We start from the raw sequence: 27,549 nt of genomic DNA, 5'->3' as shown, positions 1-27,549 counted from the left end.
AAAGATTAAACTTATATAATTAATAAATGTAGAGATAATGATAATTAATAATGATCATAAAAATAAAAAAATCTGATGAATTCTTTTAATAATATCACGAGATTCTTAGAAACTGTAGCCGTCAAACCTTATACGCCTGTATATTCTGCTTACAGTGGCACATATGTTTCATAATAGTGATGCCCACCTATCTGGAGATGAAGATCGATCACCTATAATAAACGAGTAAAGAAAATCCAAAGAGAAACCTTTCCAAAAATCATAAATATGGAAATCTAGATAATTGCTGAAATTTGAAAGTTGAATGGAAAGCCTTCAGGTAAACAATTATATGTCGATTTCAAGCGGCCTCTCGAGATTATATCCGAGGGAAAAACTAGAAATCATAAACTTTAAAGATATAAATAAATACTGAATCGTAGAATAAGAAATAAGACAAGAGAAATGATAGCTTTTAAAAAGAATATTCACTTGAAATACAAAATTTAATAAATAAAAGGAAATCGAAACTTTTATATCTTTTACAGATTTATCCTCAAATATGCCAGATTTTCGAGAATAAAAATAATGTCATGGATTTTTGTCAGAACTAGAATACTGATTATAGGCATACTCCTCGTAAGGAAAGATTGAATTGACACAAAACTGTCATGCTTGGGAAATAATTTTACCCGTCCTAGAACACGTATTTTTCGATATATATATATATATATATATATATATATATATATATATATATATATATATATATATATATATATATATATATATATATATATCGGTATATATATTTCGGTATATATATATATATATGTATATATATATATATATATATATATATATATATATATATATATATATATATATATAGGTATGTTATTTGTTTTTGTTTTTGCGATACGTTTTGAATGAATTCAATTATTTTTTTACGAATGTGCATTTTTACCTAAATGCGGCGAGTTGGGAATAATTTTCCCTTTAACCAATTTGGTATTCCCACATGGGGAGCGGTACATTTATTATTTTTAAAAGATAAGTATCCACTGACACGTGTTTCATCGTCTGCGACTCATCAAACTGGCTGAATATATATATATATATATATATATATATATATATATATATATATATATATATATATATATATATATATATATAAATGCGAACATGAAACGTAATATGGTTAAGATTAAACAAAGAAAAGTAAAAAGACTAATAGTTAAAACTAGAAAAGAAAAAGACAAGATATCCTCGTAAAAAATATAATAAATTTATAACTTAAAATATTGCAACATTAAAAATTGATTATATGATGTGAAATTGAATTTAAAACAAAAATCTTAATGCTGAAATATTTTAAGTTATAAATTTATTATATTTTTTACTATCGTGTTTATTTCTTTTCCCGTTCTAACAAATAGTTCTTTTACTTTTCTAAACATGACATAAGTGTAACAGCCTTCTACTTATGCCGGCCACGCTCAGCTTAATAAAAACGCTTGGTCAACAACATTAACATTACAATGTTACAATAGTAAAACGGCCTTCTGATTACGTAGGTCACGCTTAACTAACTTTATATGCTTGATAAACAACGTTAATAGTACAATATGACATTAATAGAAACGGCTTTCTACTCGTGTAGGCCAAGCTCAACTAAGTTATGCTTGATCAACAACATTAACATGACAATGTGACATTAGTGGAACGGCCTTCTACTTCTGTCGGCCTTGCTCGAATAAGTTATTAATATTTATTAACAACGTTATCTATATATCTATAAAAGTGAAAATGTCAGTGTGTGTGTGTGTGTGTGTGTGTGTGTGTGTACATTTCCTTACGAAACTACTCTGTCAATTTTCAGTCTACAAACTCGAGATTTGACATAAGGGTTATTGAGATTTGAGAACATTATTTTAATCGGTTTTCAGCCAGAAATTTAACTGTGACAATAGTGGAACGGCTTTCTGCTTATGTAGACCACGCTTTACTAGGTTATCATGCTTGATCAACAACGTTAACATTAAAACGTGACATTAACGGAACGGCCTTATACTTATGTAGGTCACGCCCGACTAGATCATTATGCTTGATCAACAACGTTAACATTAAAACGTTAAATTAGTGAAACGGCCTTCGACTTATGTAGGCCACGCTCGACTAAGTTATTTTGTTGCGTTAGTACAAATCCGGGAGAACTTTCCCTTTTTTTATATATTTTGTACGTTATCATCTTCACTGTTCTCAGCCGATTTGAAGTAGCGTTACAGATTTGGTTGCTATGGTAACGAACATCTAATCAGAAAAAAAGTCTCTCTGTTTCTTACAGATTCTGAAAACTTTTGAACGACTAATTATAAATTTTGTTTTACTAAACGAAAATTAAAAAACATTTTTTTTTCAAAATATAGGTGAGAATGTCCCATTTGAACTGTAAAAATTGTTTGAAATTTAATCGCAAAATGAGTGAGCGATGAAGCTTTAAAGCAGTTCTAAATGAGTAAAACTAATTCTTAACCAAATATTCAAACACATTTTCGGTCTACAAACTCGCGATTTCACACAAGGGGTATTTGAGATTTGGGAAAATCTTTTTAATCGGGTTTCGGCCAGAAATTTGACTGTCAAGGGGTCCAAGTTCAACGATTCGACTTTTGAAAGCTCTACTAATCTCCTCCACCAATTTTGGATCTAAACACTTGAAATTTTAGATATAGGTTATTTGGACATGGATCAAACTTTTTAATTTGATTTGATTCCAAAACAGTCAATATAAAGGTTTCAAAATTGGGGTCAAATTAAAAAAAAATTGACCTTTGCGGTCTCTAACAAATTCCTCAGTCAATTTTTGGTCTAAACATTTGAAATTTTACATAAAGTGTATTCAGATATAAGGGAAGCTTTTTGATTTAAAATTTGATTGCTAAGGGGTCAAAGATCAAAAGATTTGACTTTTGCGGTATCTAGCCAATTTTGGGTCTAAACATTTGAAATTTTACATAAAAGGTATTCAGACATGCAGCAAGTTTTTAAATCAGTTTTTGGGCGCAAATTTGGCTGCCAAGAGGTCAAAGTTGAAAGAGTTGACCTTTGCACACTCTACCAAACTCCTCCTCCAATTTTGGGTCTAAAAACTTGAAATTTTAGATGTACGTTGCCTGAATATGAATCAAACTTTTTAATATATATATACAAATTCACATAAAGTTAGGAACAGTACATAGAGCCCGAGTCAGGCTGAACTGCTAGTATTAAATTAAAATAAGCTATTTATTGTTTTATATTTTTACCACAATACTCGCAAACTGAACTGAAGAATTCGTTTTACAGAAGAGAAGCACTTTTATCCCAAGTGGAAAGCATCATTTCCTCCACCGTTGTATTTATCTGTGTTTATTCCTATTTTTATATGTTTTAAGTACATAATTCAAAGTATCCATGGCAGTCTCCTTCCGTGTATTGTGAACGTAGTCAGCGAGTCCACCACGTGACAGCGTCCGTCTAATGAGTGGATGCGATCGGTTGGTTTGTTTGTATGATCAGCGTTGATAAAACGGTAAGTGCTTCAAATGCAACCACGACTGAATCAGGCGGTGCTCAAGCAGTAAACAACTCTGCAACGATTTTCAGAAGATTCAAGAGCTCAGCGATTTGCACGCATATCTTACTTTAATTCATCTTTTACAAACTATGTAGCCACAGAGTCGTAAACAGCTACCGTGAATTCGAAGCCATATCCATTCTAAGTGAGGCGTTGTGCAGCAAGATATTTGTCCACACTACATTTAAATTTCAGCATGTCGATAGAGAAAAATAGAGTAAAAAGCATTCCGGCATCTGGAGGTCTATATATCGAAGGGGTGAGATTTTGCTAATTGTCATGTTGGTCGATCGAGGGTATTGTCGTCGAGCGGAGCACCAGTGTAGCAAGTTTGTTGGAGCACATTTCAATGAAGTACTTGTAAAACAAGCACAGGCACACAGCATTGAGGTGATGGGACATGGGCTAAAGCTTTGTGGACAGTGTGGGGCCTTTTAGATTAGATACTCCTTGCTTATTTTAACACATATTTTATATTATTTAAGCATGTATAATACACATTGAGTGCCTCATAAATGTGTAAGCACACGCTTACATGTTTATGCGTGCAATATATGTGTTGTGGCCTTAGTAGGGTCACTAAGGAAAACACGGACACAGATGTGAGTTAGAATAGGTAAAATATATTGAAACAAAAAGCAGCATATGCTAAGAGCAACAGTCGTAGTAAGTTCCGCCAAAATGGTGGACTACGAAAGTACACTGACCCCACCGAGAGTCGTAATTCAGTTAATTTATACAGTTCATAAGAGTTCATAGCTTGTGTATGAAGAAGTCCCCACAACAATTAACGTATCGTAAGGAGGTTTTTCGTACGTCATATTTGAAAGCAATACAATAGGAAAAATAAACGATTTTATAATAAAGTCAGAATTCACTAACACGTGAAGCATGCATGGTTCCCCGTGAGTTCACAGTGAACGAGGTATAAAACAAATTACTAAGTTCAGCCCCCCCCCCATTTAGGCCCCAAAGTCCCCAGGGAACGTCAAATCCTGGTGAATATGAACAAACTGCAGTTTTAGGCCTTAATATACGAAAATTTAAGATCTACAACATGAAAAAAAGAAGTGACTAAGTCCATCAATTGCCCCCCACTATTTAGCCCCAAAAGTCCCGAAAGCCATAACATATTTAAATTTGAGTTCAGTACCATGCAAAACTGCTAAATAGACGTACACAGAAAATTTTGGACAAATATGGTAAAATAGTCTCCAATAATGGAGTGTTTTTATTGGCCCTAAAAGAGCCCTTGGGGCATACCTAAGAGTTATCGCGAAATATAAGCAAACTAAATTATATAGAAATCAGTTAGTTACAACTTTTCAGAAAGTTTTAGCAAAAATAAGCACAAAAGTGTCAAATTTTGCCATTTTAAACATAAAGGCACCCTTAGGGGAACAACCAGAGTTTTTCCGGGAAATCCGTTCTGTTACTTTTTTACTCATATTATGTTTAATGTTTGTGCAAAATTACAAAAAATTCCAAGTGCGAAAATGTGGACAGACGGACAAACAGACGAACGGAAGAACAGACAAGGGTGAATTTACAGGTCAAGCCTCCTTTTGTCGGGGGCCCAAAAATGTTTTAAACTGGTCAGAATAACTATCTATTACTAATGAAGATTAAGTTTTTACTCTATGAAGTCGAAGCCATACTATTTCTTCTATCTCAAAGCGAAACTATGCCAATACTATTTTTCAATGTTTAATGCAGATACGAGTCGTCTAGTATCTATTCTGTTGTCACGTGATCATCCTCACAAGTATTAACGCTTCCTTTTTAGTATGTAGTGTAGTATACTCTGAAGATGAGGGCGCATATTACTACTACTATTCTCTAATTCCATTTTCTTTCTTTTTTATATCTTGGAAAGCAACTTCTCTACAAATTGTAACAAGGTGAGATATATCCGTATGATAATTGTACATTATTCATTTTCTTTTCAAGAACGTGGTATACTTTAGGATCTACAATCTAAACAATAAAAATATAAAGGAAATAATTGTCATATGAAATTAATAAATAAATGAAATAACAATAAAGCATTTGTATGTAAATAAAACATTCATGTGTGTCTGATTTTACGTGAATATAGAAATACAAACACGTGTGTATATACATTCATATATATATATATATATATATATATATATATATATGTAAATATTTTTTATTCACTTATATTTCCTTTTTATATATATATACTAATCCTTATTTAAGAAATTCAATGAAATTACAGGGCATATAATGAATAAATGACAAAAGTCTATATTCCAAATTTCACGGTGTTGACCTTCTTACAATTTATTCCTTTTATTCAGTTGACACTTATAATTCTTGATAGCATCTGTTTCGTAGCACAAAATTATTCACTTAATTATTATATCAAGCTAGTATTTAATAATGTACTTCTGTCCAATAAAATCACTCTCTCGTGATTTTTCTCTATATTGAAATATTCATAATAGGATGCATTGACTTTCTTTTAAATATTCAGGTCTCCCAGATTGGCAAAACTTTTGTGGTTTACCCTCGTAAGTTCATTGACGTTCCTTTTCAAACCGAACTCTCTCTCTCTCTCTCTCTCTCTCTCTCTCTCTCTCTCTCTCTCTCTCTCTCTCTCTCTCTCCACAGTGCATCATTGTATTCTCTTTGATATGTAAAGATCTTTCTATAACGTTGTCTCGGGACAAACACGTTTTAGCCCCATTCGCAAGAGATACAAAGAATATAAAAGAACCTAAACTCGCTTTTTGTTGTATAACAACATTTATTTTAACATTCACTCGTTATCGCCATGGCGTCCATCACGTGATCGTCTTCTCGAAGATTATCAACACATCTCACGTGATTCTGAAAGATATTTCCGTCTATTACGTAATCTCTTTTTTAAAGTCTTTTTTTTTCCTTACCGGTGAAGTCATTTTACATACATTTGCATATAGCCGTCCGTAACGCAACTCTTTTGATCGGCCTGTGTTTTGCACTCTTACGTTTTATATAACATTTCAATGACATTTATTCAAGAAATGCATTTTCAGCTTTGAGGGTTTTTACCCTTTTACATTTTCTATTTTTACATCCTCCTAGTCTTTCTCCTTCCCTTCATTTTCTAATTCTTTTCCTTCTTCTCTAAATATTCATATTTGTAAAATGGCAATGCTAAATGAAAGGTATGTGTCCCTCTATAGTAAACACGCACAGAGTCCTTGATACAGCGAGAAGTAAACAATTGACAAATTGAAATAAACTAAATCTGTGAAACACTCGTTGCATATCTATAATGATGACAACCTTATATTACCCGGCTTTCATTGACCAAAACTAAATCTGTTGTCTTGAGTTATTTTTCAGCTAGATGTTTATCCAGGAAGAATATATTGTAATCATTTACTTATTTTAACATTTAATCAATTTAAAACTATACATTGGACGTGTTGCAATGTTTTCGACACAATAGCAGGCTCTTATCACAAAAATTTCGATGATTATATTTATAGCCAGAGATGATAAGAAAGAACCAGTCAGGTACCTGAATCGCTGTATAAAATATAGTGAATCTATTTGAATATTTCTGTTTTTTTAGCTTTTCGTCTTGACACGAGAAGGAAACTACGCTCTGTTGACCGTGACCCCAAGTTGAAGAGCTATTACTCAAAACGACAAAAGACTTCAAAAAGACTGACTGGTAAGCCATCGGGGATAACATCAGAGTTACCCTATGGACTAGTGTCTTTTCTCTGCTTGTGGGACACTCTGCAAATGAAGCTACCGAATGGCTCAAACTAGCAATGGAAGCAGATGTTCCCACACGAAAGTTTTATAACAAACCCCACAGTTTCCAGTTGTTCACCTTTAATTGTGTAAATGCCATTGCACAAAGACATCATTGGATTTCGTAGATTTCATCAGTATATTACAGTTGTACTTAAATCATAATTGTCGCGTATTTCATCATTAGTCTTTTCTCCACTACATAAATTATTGGTAACATATCTTGGCTGGTACATAAACCACTAACCTTTTATTATTAGAGCAAAACAATCTGAATAAATACGTCCCGCAATATTTGCATAGCCTCAGCCTCTGTCGCATACCCGCGGTGCTGTTTTACAAGTACGAACACAGAATGTAAATTGAATTTACTGCATTTGCATCCTCTCAACGACCCTATCCACCAAACTTATTCCAAAATGCTTCCGTCACTGTAAAGCTCCCTTGATGCCAAAATATTTTCTGTTATAATAGCTTATTCCCTTAGGTTGATTAACCCTTAGAATTCCTCCCCGCTCTCTGCTTTACCTACAGTAAAAACATGTACAAATTTGAATAAAATACTAAAACATATCTTGCTACCCAACTGCCTAATCAAATTGCTTTCCTGTGAATTTTGTTCCAAACACAATAATCTTTTACTCTTCAGTACTCATCTGCAAAGTTTGAAGCAAGAAATACAAAATTGCGAAGATGTTGGCATTTTTGTATTTACCAAATTTTCTTTGCTGGAGTGTTATGGACAGATCCTGTGTAGCAAGTATTCAATTCATTCGTCTCCTCTCCAATTTACTCACTCCTATGTCATTATATTCTCTATATAGAGAAAGAGCCATAGTAGTATGTTTTGATTAGTTTGAAGAATTCTGATGACCCAGATTGCCTTACCATTTATGTTTGAGAGTTTCAGTATTATGAAACCATTCTTAGACGCGTATTTCAATTATTATTATTTTTTTTTTTTACACAGTGATCACAACTTATCAAGGCCCGGAAGCCACTCAGGGATAAGGGTTATTGCAAGTACATTACGTTAGTGTGGAGATTTGATGAAATGTTTACTTAAGTGGGCGATCATTAGGAATTTGTTAACGTTGGACTTGAACACATCCAAGTTGTAGTCCGGAGGGAAGCTTGCAGACGGAACAGAGTTCCACAGGCGTGCAATTCTAAGAAAGAAGCTTTGTTCATGGAATCTACGTTTTGATTTAGGCACAGATAAAAAGTGGGGGAAAATTTTTCACAGTGGATTCAGTTAGACGGGTGTTTTTCGTGAAAGATTGGCGAGGGGGGACCAGAGATTGGAGTTCAGACGAGCACCTGCCATGGAAATAACGATAAAACAAGGATAGATCTCTTCTGTGGGAGAGAGGTTGCATGGTAGAGAAAAGGGCATCCCCCACTAAGCCATGAAGTCTATTTTGTACTCTGTCAAGGCAGGATAGGCTGTTTTAGCAGCTTCTTTAGTACTGAATAGAGTTCCACGTTTACTTAATCTGTTCGCTCTTCCCCCCTCTCTCTATCTTTCTCTCTCTCTCTCCTTCTCTGTCGCGATACTTTCCTCATATGTAAAAATCTATAGCTTTATTTTATTCATTTATTTGCAGTATTTTGAGGTTCTCAAAACTATTACCGTATGTTTTAAAAACTTTGCTACAGTATTTCAAACCCGCCGTTAGTTGTTATTCCAACTAGTATTCAAAATTGCACTTCTATCCGATACAATCATTCTCTCAAGAGTCTTTCTCTATATTGATGTATTGACTCTCTTATAAATATTCAGGTCTTCTCAAGCCTTCAGATTAACACGGAATTATGGGTCCACCCTTGTAGTGTTTGGAAGGTAGTATTCATTAACGTCCCTTTCAAACAGAACTCTTTCCACAGTGTATCATTTTATTCTCTTTTATATGTAAAGGTCTTTCTATAACGTATTCTGTGGACCAACACGTTGTAGCCTCAGTCGTAAAAGGGGAGAAAGAATAGAAAAGAATAACTCGTTTTTTTTTGTTGTATAACGAGATTTATTTTCTCACGCTCCCACGTGATCATCTTTTCGGATGTCATACACACATCTCACGGGATCTCGATCGTTATTTCCGTCCCTTACGTGATCTCATTTTTTAAAGTCTTTATTTTAACTTACCGGTGAAGTGGTTTCGCATGCATTTGCATATAGCCGTCCGTAGCGCAACTCTTTTGATCGGCCTGTGTTTTGCACTCTTACGTTTTATATAACATTTCAATGACATTTATTCAAGAAATGCATGTTAAGCTTTGAGGTTTTTACCCTCTTACATGCTGATTGTTTTCTACTTTTATTTCCTCCTTATCTTCTTCCTCTTCCTGTTCGTATTGCAAAATGGCAATGCTAAATAAAAAGCAAATATCCCTCTATAATACACACGCACGGAGTCTTTAATACGGCGAAAAGTAAAGGACTGGCCAAACTGGCAATACAATCGATAAATAATACACTTGATCAACTAAATCTGTGAAACACTCCGTTGCATATCTATAATGATGGCAACCTTATATTATCCGGCTTTCATTGACTAAGACTAAATCTGTTGTCTTGATCTATTTATCTACAAGATGTTTACACAGGAAGAAAATGGTCTAATTATTTATTAATTTAAACATTTACTTACTTGAAAACTATATATTGGAAGTGTTGCAATGTTTTAACACAATAACGGGCTCTTATCACAAAGATTTAGATTATATTTATATACAGAGATTATAAGGACGACCCAATCAAGTACCAGAATCGCTGTTGCAAATAAACTGAATCTTCTTAAATTCTTCAGTCATATCCTTTCTTTTTGAGAAGAAAACTACGTTCTGCTGACTCCAACCGGATTAATACTATCATTTTTTTATTACATTTTCACCCCAAACAAGGCAAACTGCCTCTTTGATGTAGGGGGCTACTATCAGGGGCAACAACTACTGGGGTACTATGTAGGGATTTGGGCAACAAGATGTCAGTTCACGTTACACTTGAACTTCTGCATATCAGCACAGTTGGGGAAGCAGGGACCTGGAATGGAATTCCAGAGTCTAGCGGTTCTGGGAAAGAAACTACTGGAGTAGAACTGGAATTCTTTACAATTTAAAACGACTGGTTTGATGCTGCCAATTTATGCTTGGACAACTGCATTTAATATTTACAATAATTTTCTCTGTAAAAGTTTCTTCCTTTGCCATCATGGTTCTTAACTCAAGAGATAATATGTGTCCTTTCTTCTGTTACCCTCCTTTTTGGTGTAACAATTGTTATTCACAACTGGTTGTTCGTCAATGATACTAAAACAAAGAAATATAAATTACTTATTACATTAATTTTAAAACAAATTCCGGCCGTCTTCAGTTCAAAGATTTAATGAAATACTAGTAGGTCGCCGGCATTGCTTGATCGTAAAATACGCTTAAATATGATATTTTGATAATTGCAGATTTCGTATTTATTATTTTATTATATTGGACCCAATATATGGTAATGGTTTACAAAAAATGACTCATGCACCACCACCGAGAAACGAAACCAAAACGTTTAGCTTATGATTTACTCCTTCTTTTCACATTAACTAGCCTGGGTGCCTGGCGTTGCCTGGGTGTTTAGAGGTTGTGTTGAGCAAAGAAAAAAGTTGTAGTAGGCAGGCAGGCGGGCTCGAGCCCGTATCGCGAAGGAGGAAAAGAACATGAAAAGAAAACGTAACGTCTTTGCCGTTGCATCCATCTCCAACGCGAAATGGCGAAGGTTTAAATTAAGGCTAGTCAACCGAAAAGAGGGGATTACTTTCGAAAATATCGGTGAAAAAAAGCGACCCCTCCGTGTAGAAAAGTATCCAGTTAAGGGTAAAGGAATTAATGGTTTTAGCCAATTGTCGTCGGAAATGTTGAGCTTTAAAACGATACCAAACTCGTGAAAATCTGTCGCCTCTGTCGAAAGTTTTAGGCATACATACATACATACATTTAAACAGACAAGTGAGTTATGAAGACATGTTAGCTGCAAGGCTTAAAATTAAAACATGAACCAATAGCTATTACGTTACGCATGCATATTCGTAATGCCGTCGTTTGACCTTCACCTGGCAAATTTCATTATTTAAATTTTCACACTTTTGCACCGATTTCCCCCGACTAAAACCCAAATATAATGTTTCGCATGGGTCCGAATACCCTATATATTAAGTTTCATGTCGGTACACCAAAAACTGACAGAAGCGTTTGATAGGCACTTTTTTAAGCAAATGTATATATGCATACAAAAAATATATATAGAAAAGGGTTGTATTTAATATGACCTTTCTACGCAAATATTACGCAAGTATAAATCATGTAGAATATCTGCATAAATATAAGTATACGTAATAGTTAACTAAAGATGATCATCCCATAAGAAAAAAAAAACTATTAGGGGATTAATTAAAATGGATGTTTAAAATAATATGCAAATTAACTAAATCTTTTGCAAGTGAATGCAATTCAACGAAAAAAGTTGTATATATTTTTTAATAAATAGAGAGAAAAAAGTGTTTTTGATATGAATATCAATATGCGCACAAATTTATAGGAGTATATATATATATATATATATATATATATATATATATATATATATACATATATGAGAAAAGAATGGCGGTGGAAGGACCTGAATACTCAATGTTTTTGACCATCCCTCTTGAAAAAGCCCGCATAAATCGGGCGAAACGTTGAATATTCATGTCCGTCCACCTCCATTCCTTTCTCATATTGTCGGATTTAATCCAGTTTAACAATAATATATATATATATATATATATGTATATATATATATATATATATATATATATATATATGTATATAAAGAATAAAAATGAGATGACTCATATCTCACTATATTACAGTTTATAGCATAATTATCGTGTATTTCATCCGTAGTCTCTTTTCTAAAACGTAAGGATAGGATTGCCGACAACTCTCTCTCTCTCTCTCTCGCTCATTAGCCATCATTTCCATCAAATCACATCAGCGACTTCTCACTATATTGTATTTAACCTGTTAATTTCTTTTGCCTTTTCGTATCGATCAAATCCAGCCGAATTGCTAACATGTACTTACTAATACTCCTACTAACCAACTTACATATCCTAATATTAAATGAGAAGACTACGATAATTTTAACTTTGAGTAGGTTTGATTTACTTAACTATTGAATAAATTTCTGTAATCAAAAGTTGTTTGTATCTGGTTAATCTTTACTGGCGCTTTAATTCTTCAGATGTTAGATGATGTTATAACTTTTAACATATTAGCAGCGACTGAAATCCACGTTCAAATCAATGTCTGGTCATTAAACTAAATAATAACTTTTTTCTTCCTAACGTTAGGATTAAGCTCACTACAAGACACTTCCATTCAATTGTGCCTTATAACCCAGTGCAAAAGACATTCTATTCAAACGGACATGAAGAAAGTAAATAGACAGCCCACAAAAATAATTCATATATGTTTAATGTTTTCTCCTGATAACCAGCGTTTAGAACCCACAGCCGTACAAGACAACAATAACAATTTGAAATATTAATATTTTACACTAAATGACATTTATTTGTTTTTTTTTTGTTTTGATTTTTTTAGATATAGATATATTTGTCTAATATTGCAATTTAAGTATGACAAAATTTAAGGAAGCTTTATAAGTTTCAGAGTTTAAGAGGAGCCATATTATAAGTTAAGATGAAAGGCGGGGTTTAATCAGCATCAATTCGCCATAAACCTCGGAATTACACTTTCCACTATTAATCGATTGATTGTCTAATTCATCATCGAGAAAAACAACCAATATTATCTTGCCTAATTTCATCAATATGATCTCGATTAGGTCAATTAGGACCGCCTGATAGCAGTCCTCACTATGAATAGTAATAACGGTGTTCATTTATTTCTTGTATGTCTTTGTATATGCAACTTTGAAATATATATTGTTACCAAGTAGTATTCAATAATTATTCTAATCTTACCTTTTTTTTTTCGAAAGTTGTGATTGTTGATGTGATTAAATGAATGGGCCAGCAAAGGTCTAATATGGAATCTAAGACATTCTATTTTTATAGCAGTTCGTGAATCGTTTACATAATGCATTGCCGATTGGCATTATTATCCAATGCGAACGTTTGTACTATCCACAAAGATAATGCATATTGGGTTTCTGAACTAATCAAAGCTCGGCTTATCAAGCCCAATATCCTTTCTAGGATGAAGTTTAGTGAAATTTTCATTTGGATCATGAAACAGTACTATGAGGAGATTGAGAATTATGATTAACCACAAGACGACTGGATAGATATTTGTTGACATTTGTCTTGAAAACGATTCTTGTAGTTTGTAAGAAGAAACTTCCGCGATGTAACGTTAAACACCCTTTTTTAACGGTGTCGTTACATTTTAATGGATCTAACACGTTGTATATCCCGTCACAACAAAACAGAACGAAGGAAAAACTCGACTCACTTTCTTTTTTAAACTAAAGGCTTTATATCTAATATTTCCAAAATCGCATTTTTTTTTTCAAAATATTTAAACAGTACATTTTCGTCTTCTTTGGTCGCGTGTGACTTTTTACTTCGGCTGTGACGTCACCCACGTGTCTCGAACACGTGCCTCTTTCGTCACGTCTCGCCCACCCCTCCGAACACCCGTGTCTATTTATCTCTGCTATGACGTCACTTCCTGCAGCAGGCTTAGTCATTTGCATATCTTAATGCAATTGCTGCTGCTATCAGTGTCAGCGGCTCTGTTAAAACTGTAACGTGTTCCATGGGAAGGAAGTTCTTGGAAAGAAACTTTGTACATGGAAGTTCTGTGTGATTTTAGGTACAGAAGGAAATAAGGAGTTCTTTGCAGTGTTGGTAGAAGACGAGGTCTTGCTGAGAAGTTTTATAAAGGGAATCGTAGATTGGAGCAAAGTCGAGTATCTACCATGGAAATACCGATAGAGCAGGGAAAGATTAATAACATCTCTTCTGCATGAAACGGCCTTAATGGAAGAAAAAATATCATATCCCACTAGATGGTGAAGTTGATTTTGCACATTCTCAAAACAAGAAAGACTGATTTGGTTGCCAAAAGGTTCAGTTGTAGAAAATATTTTTTTTAGTAACCCTAGGTTTAAAAGCTATCAAGAAGGCTGAGAATACATAGAACATTAATCTATGTAATGCTATATACCCAGGATTTTGGTAAAAAAGAATGTAGTTCAATAATAAGGCCGATAGCCATTAGTCGTGTGCTCTCGTGTAATGAATGAATAGGTGAATGTAGGCTTGACATGAAATTCTTAAAGATAAACTAAAATGACCGAAACATGGGCTGAAATAACTTAAATAAATAAAAACTAATTGACTTAGAATGACTTTAATGAAGTTAAGGATGAATTGAATGACCTTAAAAATAACTGGAATTCTTCAAAAACAACTTAAATGATCTGGAGAATGACTTGAATGGCTTTGAGATCAAATGTTTGTAAAGTGGGTGATCATTTTACATTAAATTAATACAGAAAAGTGAGCCCCACTTTATATCACAATAAGTACAGCATGTAGTAAGAACAGATACTACACTTTGATCTTGGCCAAAAGGCAAAGAAAAGGGTATTTATTTGCTCCCCCACCGAGCGAATTAGGCACATGGCCGTTTTTTATGTGAGGAGGGAAGGAGAAATCGGGGCCAATTCCCGGGGAGTAGGAGAGCTGGATAATGACAATTGGTACGAAGGGTTGGTATTTATTTGCTCCCCCACCGAGAAAATTAGGCACAAGGCCGATTTTTAATGTGACAATTGGTATGAAGGTTTGCCCCTACATTGACCAAGGTCTTATATGGTGGGTTGCCCCACATATGGTCTTTGCTTGCAGTATCTGCCGAAAAAGATACCACACTTTGATCTTGGCCAAAAGGCCAAGAATAGGGTATTTATTTGCTCCCCCAGCGAGCAAATTAGGCACAAGGCCGATTTTTATGTGAGGAGTTAAGGGAAAATGAAGACCAACTCCCCGGGGAGTAGGGGAGCAGGATAGTCACAAATGGTATGAAGGGTTTCCCATACATTGACCAAGGTCTTATATGTGAGATTGGTATTTATTTTCTCCCCCACCGAGCAAATTAGGCACAAATGCGAGGAGTGAAAAGGAAATGGGGACCAACTCCCCGAGGAGTAGGGGAGCTGGATAGTGACATGAAAGGTTGCCCCTACATTGACCAATGTCTTATATGTGGGGTTGGTATTTATTTGCTTCCCCACTGAGCAAATTAGGCACAAGGCCGTTTTATTAATATGGAGAGAGAGGGATGGAGGGGAGGGAAAAGGGGACCAGCTCCCGATGGGTGGGAAATAGGAGCTGAATAGTAACAATTGGTATGAAAGGTTGCCCCTAAGGTCTTATATATGGGGTTGGTATTTATTTGCTCTCCCCAAAGCAAATTAGGCACAAGGCCGATTTTTAATGTGAGAAGTGAAGGGGAAATGGGGACCAACTCCCCGGGGAGTAGGGGAGCTGGATAGTGACAATTGGTATGAAGTGTTACCCCTTCATTGACCAAGGTCTTATATGTGGGGCTTCCCCTACATATGGTCTTTGCTTGCAGTATTTGCCGGAACAGATACTACACTTTGATCTTTATATTTAATTTATTTCGTGAAAGTGAAAATTACAATCAAAATAATTCAATGTAAAATTAAAATAAATTAAAAGCGAAATTCAAATTTACAAAACAAATTTAGGCACAAGGCCATTTAAGATCTGGGTGGGGGAGTGTTGCAGGGTCTTTGTTACTAGAGTGAAAATGGAGTCTTTGGCGACTTTACTCTTGACTGGCAACATTTACCACAATACCTCATTCACTCTGTGGGCTCTAAACTAACTAATGAAAACTCCAGCGTTTTTGCAAAAAAGAATATATTTACAATTGGTTTGTGTGTGTCTGTGTGTGTGTGTGTAACATTTTTTTAAAAATTAAAATGTGTGTGCGTGTGAAAAAAGTTCAATTCATTGGCAAATAAAAAGTTCTTGAATTTTGGAAGAAAAACAGTTCGTGTTGGGTAGTGGGGAATCTAGAAAAATATACAAAAAATAAAATTTCCTAGTGCATTGTTAGTAAGGTCCCTCCCTGAGCTAATCTAGAAAGTTAGATCACCTACTGTTTTCCGGGGCACCGAAAACAAGCGGGAGATCCTTAGTGGGGATTGGGAAGGATTCTTATCGGGTGTAGGGAGGAAAAATAAATAATCGTCAAAAACAAAAAAAAGGGGAAGATGGGGGGGTAGGCGGCGACCTTCGAGTAGAGGTTGACCAGGGGGAGATAAAACAAAGAAATTGGGGGGGGGTAGTGGTAGGTTAGCCTCAGAAGGTTCTCTAGTGCCAAAAAAACAAAAATTTGGGGAGAGGATCTCGTTTGTACCACTAGTCAAGAGGCACTTTTTATTTGTCTAACTTAGCAGGATGGGCTCCGTAGGACCCAGTACCGCATGTGCCACGCTTATGGTGGTCACACGAATTCAAACTTGGCGCCTCGTCGGATGCACAAGCTAGCGTCATGCACCCACCTCTTGTCAAAGACCACTCGAGGCAACCTCTTCAAATCGCATCTGATTTTTACCTTAAGCAGATGTTTAAAGTAGACGATCAGATCAGGATCCGGAAAAGATATCCCTTCGCGGACTCGCTTGAGGCGTGTGATCCATATGAACATCCTCGCTACTGCTAGTATCGCTAGAAAAACCATTCTTTTCTCCCTAGGCAGCGGCGGATCAATGTTCTCCACAAAATATGATTCGTCGAGTTCAAGCCAGCGCTTGGCATCGATGCGAGCTGCTACCTCATTGACGTACCCTAGGAGGGTCTTGAGCCTGCTGCAACGGAAAAAGGCATGACCGGCTGTTTCCCTCATGTCCTCGTCACAGCGCAGGCAGTAGACCAGGGTTTCTTCATTGTACAGGTTGAGTTCTTCAAGGAGGGGCAGTGCGTTCCGGACAAGTCGCCAGGTAAGGGAAAATTCCGAGTTTGTAAGAAAGTCCCGTCCCGGCGCCCAACTCCACTGGGAGCGGACCTCCTTTAACGACATCCCCGTCCGTTTCACTAGCGGTTCCTTTGTGCTACGCCCCACTAGCTCCTGATAAAGCCTGTTCCTAGACTGTTCGAGGACACTGGTCCCCGGCAACGCTCTAAGTGCGGACCGGCATTCGGCGTAGAATGTTTGTTCCCCCATCGGTCTCCGCCGATCTTCGACCGAGGGGTCAGGTGTGAGATTAGGAAACGAGCTTCCAACCGCAGGGACCCATGGAACGTCTACGTACAACAAACGCCTCAGAAAGGCCAACCTCTCTGCGTGCTTGTGACACCGGAGATCAGGCAGTCCTAAGCCTCTCTCACTCGGATTTCGAACACAGACCTCTCTGCAAACATACTACACTTTGACCTTGGCCAAAAGGCCAAGAAAAGCTTAAAAAGCTAAGAACGGCATCTATTAACAACAGTCCTTTGATCTTAACCAAAAATGCCAAACACAAAAGTGTTACAGACAGACGGACCGACCGACGGACCGACGGAGTGACTTATAGAGTCGCTTGCACGTGACTAATAAAAACCATAAGATTGTTTTAGTGGCTGTTTTTTTTCACATTAATAGAAGTTTTATCATAACTCATATTATTTCATGACGATGGTTTACGATTTAACGCTACGCAAAAAGAATAAAGTAAACGATAGTCTGAAAATGAGACCAGCCTGATCCGTCCTGTTGTTTTCGCGCTCCGGTGTTTTGTAAATCCTGATACCTCACTCCTGTCTTATATACATTAAACATCCATAGCTAGCATAATTTTGCTTGTTTCCTGGAAAGTTACTCATTTGAATTGTTTTATAATATATCTCCTCGCGTATTACTCTTCCTTAAAGGTTGGTGTTTGTTCATAAAAGTATGTGAATTCCTTTAAAACATCCGACATTAAGGACCGTCCTAATCTAGCACAAGGCTTTTTTCAATATTTAACAAAATAATGAGACAGCATTTTAGATATACTTTCATTTATTTTCCCAATGTGTATTATTAATCCTCTTCTCGAATATCCTGCGTAACAATTTTGGAAATTATTCCCCATCCAGAACCGAGAATAAAACATACGATTGTTATCTCTTCTGAGTAGCTGTCATGGGTTATCGATAAGAGAAAATAGCTGCGAACACTTCGACGGCAACACGTGAACGACTACGCATGCGTGTCCGGTTGCTTATCGGCGTCGAAGAGTTAAACTGGTTGAGGATTAAATGCTTAACCTTTATTCTCAATCGCCATCCACAATTGCTCTACGAACAAGTATCTATCTTCTTCCAAGGATTCTCTTTCCCTCCTTAAAAACAACGTTTTGTTTTCTGAAACAGATTAACGGATAATGATTTGATCTTTGTTTTCGTTTGAAACTGAATCCGTTTTCTAGTTCCGTCCACGTGTCTCAGCGAGAAGCTTTATCTGTTTGTCTGTAACATTTTAGCTTGGTTACTTGGCGTTGACCGGAAGAATGGACAATAAAACAGAAAAGTTAAATAGTGTGTGTACAATCTTTCTATTAACATTTCAATCTCTACCCCCCTCTCTCTCTCTCTATTTCCTTTCTATCTTATTCCCTTATACCTTCACCTGTTAAATGTAATACTATATCATTACACGCACCTGCTCATCTATGCTATTGAGTATGCATTACATACCAAATGTAATAGTACTTTATTAAACACACCTACTCTATATAGTATTGAGCACTTTGGGTTTAAGCATATACCACTTACCAAATGTAATATTGTATTATTACACACTTGCACTTTCTATGGTGTTAATGATTATTGGATTCAGCATATACCACTTATCGAATTTAGCAGTATCTTATGACACACTTTATCTATGGTATTGAATACTTTTGATTCGCGTATCGCAAATTCACGTGAGAGCGTATATGTAATAATGTATGAACATAGAGACTCTCTCTCTTTCACACACACACACACACACACACACACACACACACACACACACATATATATATATATATATATATATATATATATAGTAATTTATAAAATATATATGGCTATTAAGCTACACTGAATATTCCGCGTTTCATCCACTTTAGTTTAATGAAGAGTCCTAGAGTGGATGAAACGCGGAATATTCAGTGTAGCTTAATAGCCATATATATTTTATAAATTACTAACTAGCTCTACCTACGTATTGAGCATTTTTGAAGTAAATACTTAAAGTTTACGCATAAATCTATACTTTCGTATATTAATGTTATGTGAGTAAATTAAGTAGTTACTTTGGGTTAATTACGCCAAATCCGGGGTTAATTGCGTCAATTAAAAAAAGTGCTCTTTATATGCTTAGTTGCCAAAAGAACAAATTTAGCTAGTTGACACAATTACTCAAAGTACCGTCCATATATATATATATATATATATATATATATATATATATATATATATATATATATATATATATACAGTGCTCACAAAAGTTTACAATACACATTTAAAACTCAGTTTTTGTATTTCTAGCTTCCAAATGGTAATGAACTGTTTATAAACATAGAAAATGTATTGACACTAAGATAAGAACAATGGGAAGAATAAAAAATAATAATTTAACACAACGCGAAATGAAAACTCAATAATTAACAACGCAAAAGTTTACAACACGTTTACAAAATAATATCTAGTATTTTGTAGCATAACCAATATTGTTCATTACAGCATGCAGACGTTTTGAATAATCTCCTACGAACTTCTCACATGTGTCTTGTGTTATTTTATTCTATTCTTCCACACAAATTCTCTCCAATTCTGGCAGATTTGAAGGTTATTTTCTATGGACCCGTAATTTCAATTCTCATCATAAATTCTCCATAGGGGTGAGATCGGGCAATTGACTTGGTGACTTTAAAACATTTACTTTATTTTAATTAAACCAATTTTGTGTGAGTTTCGCAGTGTGTTTTGGATCGTGATCATGTCGAAAGATCCAGTCTGATTTCAATTTGAGCAACTTCACACTTCACACTTTCTTTACGGTTTTCTCCAAGATACTCCAATAAAGTGCTCCATTCATTTTTCCTTTTATTATTTCCACTTTTCCTACACCTCCTGCACTAAAACAATCCCAGATCATAATGGATCCTCCTCCAAATTTTACTGTTGGAATGGTGTTTTTTGACTGGTATTCAGTGCCTTTTTTTCTTCAAACGTTCGGTGTTTTTGGAGTGCTAAACAAGTCATTTTTGGTCTCATTTGACCAAAGCACGTTATGCCAAAACTCTAAAGACTTGCTTTCATACTCATTTGCAAAATCACGCCTAGCACGAACATGCTTTAGCTTAAGAAGGTCAGTTTTCCTTGCTGATCTAGAGAAGATGTCTTTAAGGTGAAGGGTTCTACTGATTGTGTGTTTGCTAACTTTAATTTCACTGTTTCTAAGTCCTTCTGCAGCTCTCCAAAATTAATTCTAGGCGAATTCATAACCTTCCTTGTTAATAACCTTTCAGCACGTTTGTTTATTTTTGAGGACGACCTGATCTGGCCAAAGGAAGGGTTAATTTGTGAGACTTCCAGCGCCGAATTATTGTTCCAACAGAATTCAATGGAACCATCAACTGTTTAGATATTTTTCTATAGCCCAATCCACTTTGATGAAGACTTACAATTCGTTTTCTGAGCTCTTGACCAATCTGTTTATTCTTTCCCATGATGTGGTTGCTTACAATACAGTCATTAGATAAAGAATGACGCAATACTTTTACTAATTGCTTACTTCGATGTCTATTTGTTGTGGGGCTCAGTTGGGTTCACAAGAACGACACGGGAAAACACGTAGTAGGTGGTTTACAAGTATATTAAGGAAAGGTACAAGGATATAGAGAAAGATAAAGAGAATAGTAGTAGTTGCAGATATCAGTAAGATCTCGCTCTCCGAGGTACAATATCCGTTGATATCTCGCTCCACCATACCAGCCTTAGAAGCTGATTATATAGGATCTGGACGAGTCCATTATGGGGTGAGATCCAGTCTCACAGCACTATTGCATATTCCTGAACATTTTAGAAGCTTCTACGCATTTTATCATGATAAACCATCATAAAATTATTGAGGAATCTAGGAATTGAGGAAGTTGATATGTATTGTAAACTTTTGCTGGTCACTGTAAGTTTCAATTTCCAAAAGGTTTTCACAAATATTTAGAAATTACGTAAAATATTTTACATTTTAAAATGTCTAAAAGGCTTCATAAATATTTTTCATTTCACATTCTTTTTTCATGAATATTTGATAATATATGTAAAACTGTTTTTACAACGATGGTAAATTTTTCTATTCGCAATATTTTTGTGCGTTTTTATTTTGATTTCAAATACGTTAACATTTTTTCATCGTGTTGCTCTGCAGTTTTATATTGTGATATCATACTAGACTACTTCTCTCTTTTTCTTTCTCTCTTTCTCACTCACTTCTGTGTCCTCTCGTACTTTGATGACATTATAAAACTTTTATATCACCCTTTCCTCGTTTTCTTCTTGTGACGGCATAAGATACCCCCCCCCCTCTCTCTCTCTCTCTCTCTCTCTCTCTCTCTTCTAATTCATAGCTGTTTCGTTTCTCATCTTCTTGTCCCATTAGGTGACTTCATAGATAATAATCGAAAATTGAACGTTTTAATAATGTATATAAAATCTGCATGGATTAAAATGTCATATTTAAGCGTATTTTATGACCGAGCAATGCCGGGCTAGTCATGTTATATAGCACAATTAAAAGAGCAACTAACTTCTCGCTATTTAAATTTAAATGTTAATGGTTAAAAAAAAACAACTAGCTTATGAATAATGCATCCTCCTTTTTTATGTACAACTTTTTCATAACTCGCATTGTTCACTGTATGCTTAAATTAGAAATACGTTCGTTGGTAGAAATCAAAAGAAAAACTTATGATGATTTTCGAATGACCTAATTAGATGATTACTAATTCTTTTAGTCATGCTATGATTACGATATGATCTGTCCGTATTGCATACTATATACAAAATCTACCCATTCTGTTGTAGCTTAATCCCTATCGTTTTTAATTTGAATTTAATAGGTTTTTAAAAAGTAATAACTAATTCATAAATAATCTATTCTCCCTTGAAGCTTACAACTTCGTTTCAAATTTTCAACGTTTTCTTATTGGTAAATACAAAAAAAGTCAAAGCACAAAAAATAGGTGTCGTAAATGTTATATTTTGAAATTTTAAATTCCATTTAAATGATCTAAAAATAAGCCGAAAGTATTAATAATTAACTAAAAATATCCAAATTGATATCAAAAGAGAATTCTGGGAAAAATATATTTAAAAAAATCGTAAAACACGATCGATTAACATTTTTTAATCATCAGCAGGAACTTAGTTGCCAACATAATAAACGTTCTTCTTATTTTTTTCTAAAGAATTCCATTTTTATAACTTATTTTTTTTAACATGATCTAATTTCCTGTGGTTGATCCCAACTGCAATTTGCTAATCTCTCCTTCCGATACGAAATGTTATGCTGAAGATAAATAATAAACTCATATCTGTTAATTATATTTTAAAACCAATTTTCTCCAGGGTGAACCATGTTACGTATTCGCAGTCTCAATTAGAACAATTCAATTAATATGTCATTTATTAATTCTGTGGTCTCTTTGATATTTGGTCGTAAACCAACAGTACGCCATTGATGAAAATCATTAAATCAAGAATTCATTCATTAATTACGGATTTACTTTATAAATCAAATTTAAGTTTCCACATTTCCAAATAAAATAGACTAATTCAATGTAACTGATCCGAAATCCATTAAATATGAATATCTTTTGTATATGGTTTGAAATGAACACAACCTTGTCAGTAGTGATTATTCATTTTACAATCATGAATTAAAAAGAAATATTTTTTAGTCTTAAACAAAGCATATTGCTGTTCATGTGTAAAACGTGACTGTAATTAGTATCTTATTTATAGGGACAATCTGGACACGATTGTGGCCAACAAGGTGTTTATTCGCTTTACATTTAAATTTCTGTATACTAGAACAGTAAAGAAATAGAAAATAGAGAATTTGGTTAGGCAAGCGGTTTGAGGAAAGAAACTTTCAAAGCAGAACATTTTACAGCATCTGAGAACATCTATAGTGAGAGTTAGAATATATATATATATATATATATATATATATATATAGATAGATAGATAGATAGATAGATATAAAACAACCTCCCTATATACAGTTAGATATGTGTATATGTTTACATATTTGTATTTACAGGATTAAAGTAATTAACCAATTATTATAAATGTGGAAAAACAGCTACAAGGCGTAAGCTTGAGTAAAATGGATTATATTTAGTTCAATTTTGTTTCAAACTAAGGCAGCAAAGCGGGACGGAAGCCCACAGCAAAATCCAGATAGCTTTTACCTAAGTGGCATTTTTATGTATTAGTAATCAGTTAATAAACATTTTTCAAATTTCAGTTTCTTTGTTTTTTATTGTAAACGACTTTATCGCATAATAGGGTCACAACCTCTCCTTTTAAAAATTATAATATGCCCTGGATTTCAATTCTTTATTAAGATCCCTTAAGCTTAAGCCATAAGCTTTATACATTTTCTAGAATCATATTTGATGTAATTGAATAGTAGTGTTTACGTACTAAGGAGTTACCGCTTATCAAAACCCAACGACCACTCGATGATTTGTCCTAGGAAAGAACCTTAGCTCATGGAAGTTCCGTTTAGTTTTGATTTCACAGAGCAATAAACGAACATTATTTACAGTGATTGTAGACGAGTTTTTGTTGTGAATGTTTAATAGGGTCGAAGCAAAGATTGTAGCCCAGCCAAACATTAAGCATGAAAATAACGATAGAGTAGCGAAAACTAATAATCACTCTTCTGTTAGAAAGAGGCAATATCACAAAAAAGTGGAATTTCCCACTAGATTTCGAAGTAATATAAACATAGATGGATAGTTGCATAGGTCGATTATTATAGAGAAATATGAGATAATGTGATAACTCGAAAGTGTTGAACTTACAGAGGGCGGGTCGGAAGAAGTAAAGAACTCTCCAATCTATGGACGGCACACAGTTAAGGATTAATAGTGATTAGTATGGCTATGACAACAGCATATTCTTTTCATTGTTTTCACTCTCGAGTATTTATTCGACACACTTAAACAGTTAATCAACCGAGAACCACATCACTCTATATAAAAGCATTTTAGATATCAACAGATACACACTTGAGAGTCAAAACAATGAAAAGAATATGCTGTTGTCCTTGCCCTAGTGATTAGTTACATAATACCACATTTACTCTGAAATTACCATAAAACATTCATTCTTATGCAACAGTTATAACTTTTCCTCGTTTTTAACGGAAAAAAATATCGTTTACTGTCATTTCGAAATGAAACAAATTTTACAATGCATTGATTACATTTTTTTATATGACTGATGAAAAAATTGTGATTAACAGACAGACGGACACACTCTTCATTGATATAAGACAGAGATAATGCTATATAGACCAATAGGGTGTGGAGAGTTTTATTTCCCCAATAGAAAACATGTTGGTCAACTTCATTTATAGAAGTTTAGAAACAATTCACGTGTTATAATGGTTACGGCAAGTTGCCTAAGGCTCGCTCGGAGGTGTTGAATGAATATTGAACAGATCTCTCGTTTAGACTGTGGCAATCGCTCTACAGTTCGCTCGACCAATCAAAGCAGATAGAAAATCAACAACTGAACGTCTGCGAGACGGAAGAATAGTTCATTGAATCGGCCCCAATAATAGTTTTCGCTCTGTCTGGTCGCTTTTGAAATAGACACGTCTTGGCGTTTTTGTTTATTTTTCTTTTCACCTTTTTTTTTCCTCCACGGCACGTCTCCGGCGAGAGTATTAAATCAACCCTGACTAACATTGATATAACGGCGTCAATAGTTTCAAGACTAAACATTGGCTTGAAGTTCAGATCGATACTGACGATCAGTTCTTTTCCTCAGGTTGATGCACTCAAATTCGGTTTGGGCACTTTTGACTTATGGTTGCGTGTTATCTTAGCAAATAACGATCATGTGGGGAAGAAAACAGGTATAGTATGGCCGCTTTTCGTGATACGTTTAGCGTCTGTGTTGCGGAAAGACGAGTGGAGAAATCAACTGAAAAATATATGGCTATCGGAATGGTCAATATAAACAGTTTCCAAACTTTGTAAATTATTTTATTAGTTTTGAGAATCGATTCCAGTCTTTCTTTTCATGGAAACGCAAAAATGGAAACGGTACTAAGAAGGAGGAAGATTCATGGGAGTATGTATATCCTTGTTAGGGAGATGACGACGTTAGGTTATTGCATCTCTTGCAAGGAGGTGTCCACGTCGTCCTACATACATCACGTGGTATGCCCATATTCGTCACCCATCTAGTACTGACCAGGCTCAACGTTGCTTAACTTCGGTGATCTAACGAGAACCAGCGTGTCAACGTAATTATGCATTATATATTACTTTCCCCGGGCAAATAAAAATGGGTTTGTATTCCAATATATATATTTTTTTAAGAATCTTTTTGTCCCATAAACAAGGCATATTGCAACTGAAAAGCAGGAGTTACTATGATAGGGTTTAGATTTATAGTTGTGCACAACTTATGTAGAAAGATGTTTGTCTACATACTTACATTTTTTCGTGTTGGTATGCTATGAAAAACGAGGAAAAGGATGGAATTTCATAATCGACATAATCGATAAAATTAGCTATTAGAATAGAAAAAGTTTATCTCCTATAGTGAAGGGATGGGCTTTGCTGCTATTCGAGTAACTCGAGGAATTTACGTTAGGGGTAAAACTGCTGTCAGTTTATCGGAACGTATTCTATTAAAAATTTTGTAAAAAAAAAAGCATATGGATGCAACACTGGTCATGCGACAGGAATTGGAGCTTGAGAAACAGTGCAAGATATATTAGGGTAGAATTTTTTCACTCTGTTTAATTGGTAAAGGCTAGTAATGTACTCACCTAAATGATCAGTATGATTCCTTGCATGAACGAATGGCAGTTATATATATATATGATACTGTCAGATATGAAAAGTTTTCTAGATCAGTAGAAGAATTCTAAATCCTTTGCAGCAACATAACAGCATTTCTATGTACTTATTCCACTTAATCTCCACTAAGAATCTGAAACCATAGATGTTGGACCTCGGTAAGTTTGCTATCGGCTATGATAATTGACAGATATTTAAAAAAAACTTTTCTTCTCGATTTTAATGGTTACTAGCTGGACACCCGGAGTTGCCCGGTCGTACAATACGCTTAAACATGATATTTTAATTTATGCAGATTGCGTATATATTGTTTTAGAATATTTTTTTATGTATGTCATATAACATATATGTTACGAGGAATAATTTGCCCAGTGGACTAATCCGCAAAAAATAATAAATAAATAAATAAAAAATGAAAAAAAACTAGTAATGATAATATCGTTCATCAATTTCTGCCTGTGTCTGTTTAAAATATCATGCCATCTAGTATATGGGCTTGGTGATGAATGCTCCGTGAAAAGTCACTTCTGATTGATGTTTAGTTGTAAAATATGCAAACGAAGAAATGATTTGCGGCGATTTCAAATGGTTCCTCTTCTTTTATCGCATATGGAATTCATTAATAAGAAAAAATGCAAATAAAATTGTGAAGTACATCCGGGCTTGAACAGAGGATCATTCGATTATATCTTCAGATCTCAACAATTGAACAGGGGGATCATTTGATTATATCTTCAGATGTCAATAATTCGATCATTCGATTATATCTTCAGATGTCAATAATTCCATTTTTTTAGGAAGAAATATTTTGTTAAGATTTTATTATCTCCCTTACCGGTGTAACGTATAAAAAAACCTCTGTAAAAATTCTTTTTTATCTGTAAGAAAAAAACTATTTTTAAGATCGGATTTTTTCGATTTTCGATACTTATCGGATGAATTTCTGTACAAAATTTAATATTTAAGAAAACTGCCAGACATAAAAATTTCTTCATGTCTCAGCCATTGTGGA

General features: G+C 34.7%; 1 protein-coding gene and 1 pseudogene across 2 annotated transcripts in view; one reads left to right on the top strand and one right to left on the bottom strand.

Annotated features, from left to right (window-relative positions):
* The window catches only part of LOC145259675 (regulating synaptic membrane exocytosis protein 2-like), a 602,608-nt gene that overhangs the window by 19,318 nt on the left and 555,741 nt on the right, over positions 1 to 27,549 (top strand). The window lies entirely within an intron of this gene.
* LOC145264015 (U2 spliceosomal RNA) lies at positions 14,898 to 15,023 on the bottom strand (annotated as a pseudogene).

The sequence above is a fragment of the Euprymna scolopes genome, chromosome 3 (genome assembly GCF_053919585.1).
Source record: "Euprymna scolopes isolate OS-2025 chromosome 3, ASM5391958v1, whole genome shotgun sequence".
Taxonomy (NCBI): Eukaryota; Metazoa; Mollusca; class Cephalopoda; order Sepiida; family Sepiolidae; genus Euprymna; species Euprymna scolopes.
This window is presented reverse-complemented; position numbering and strand designations above follow the sequence as displayed.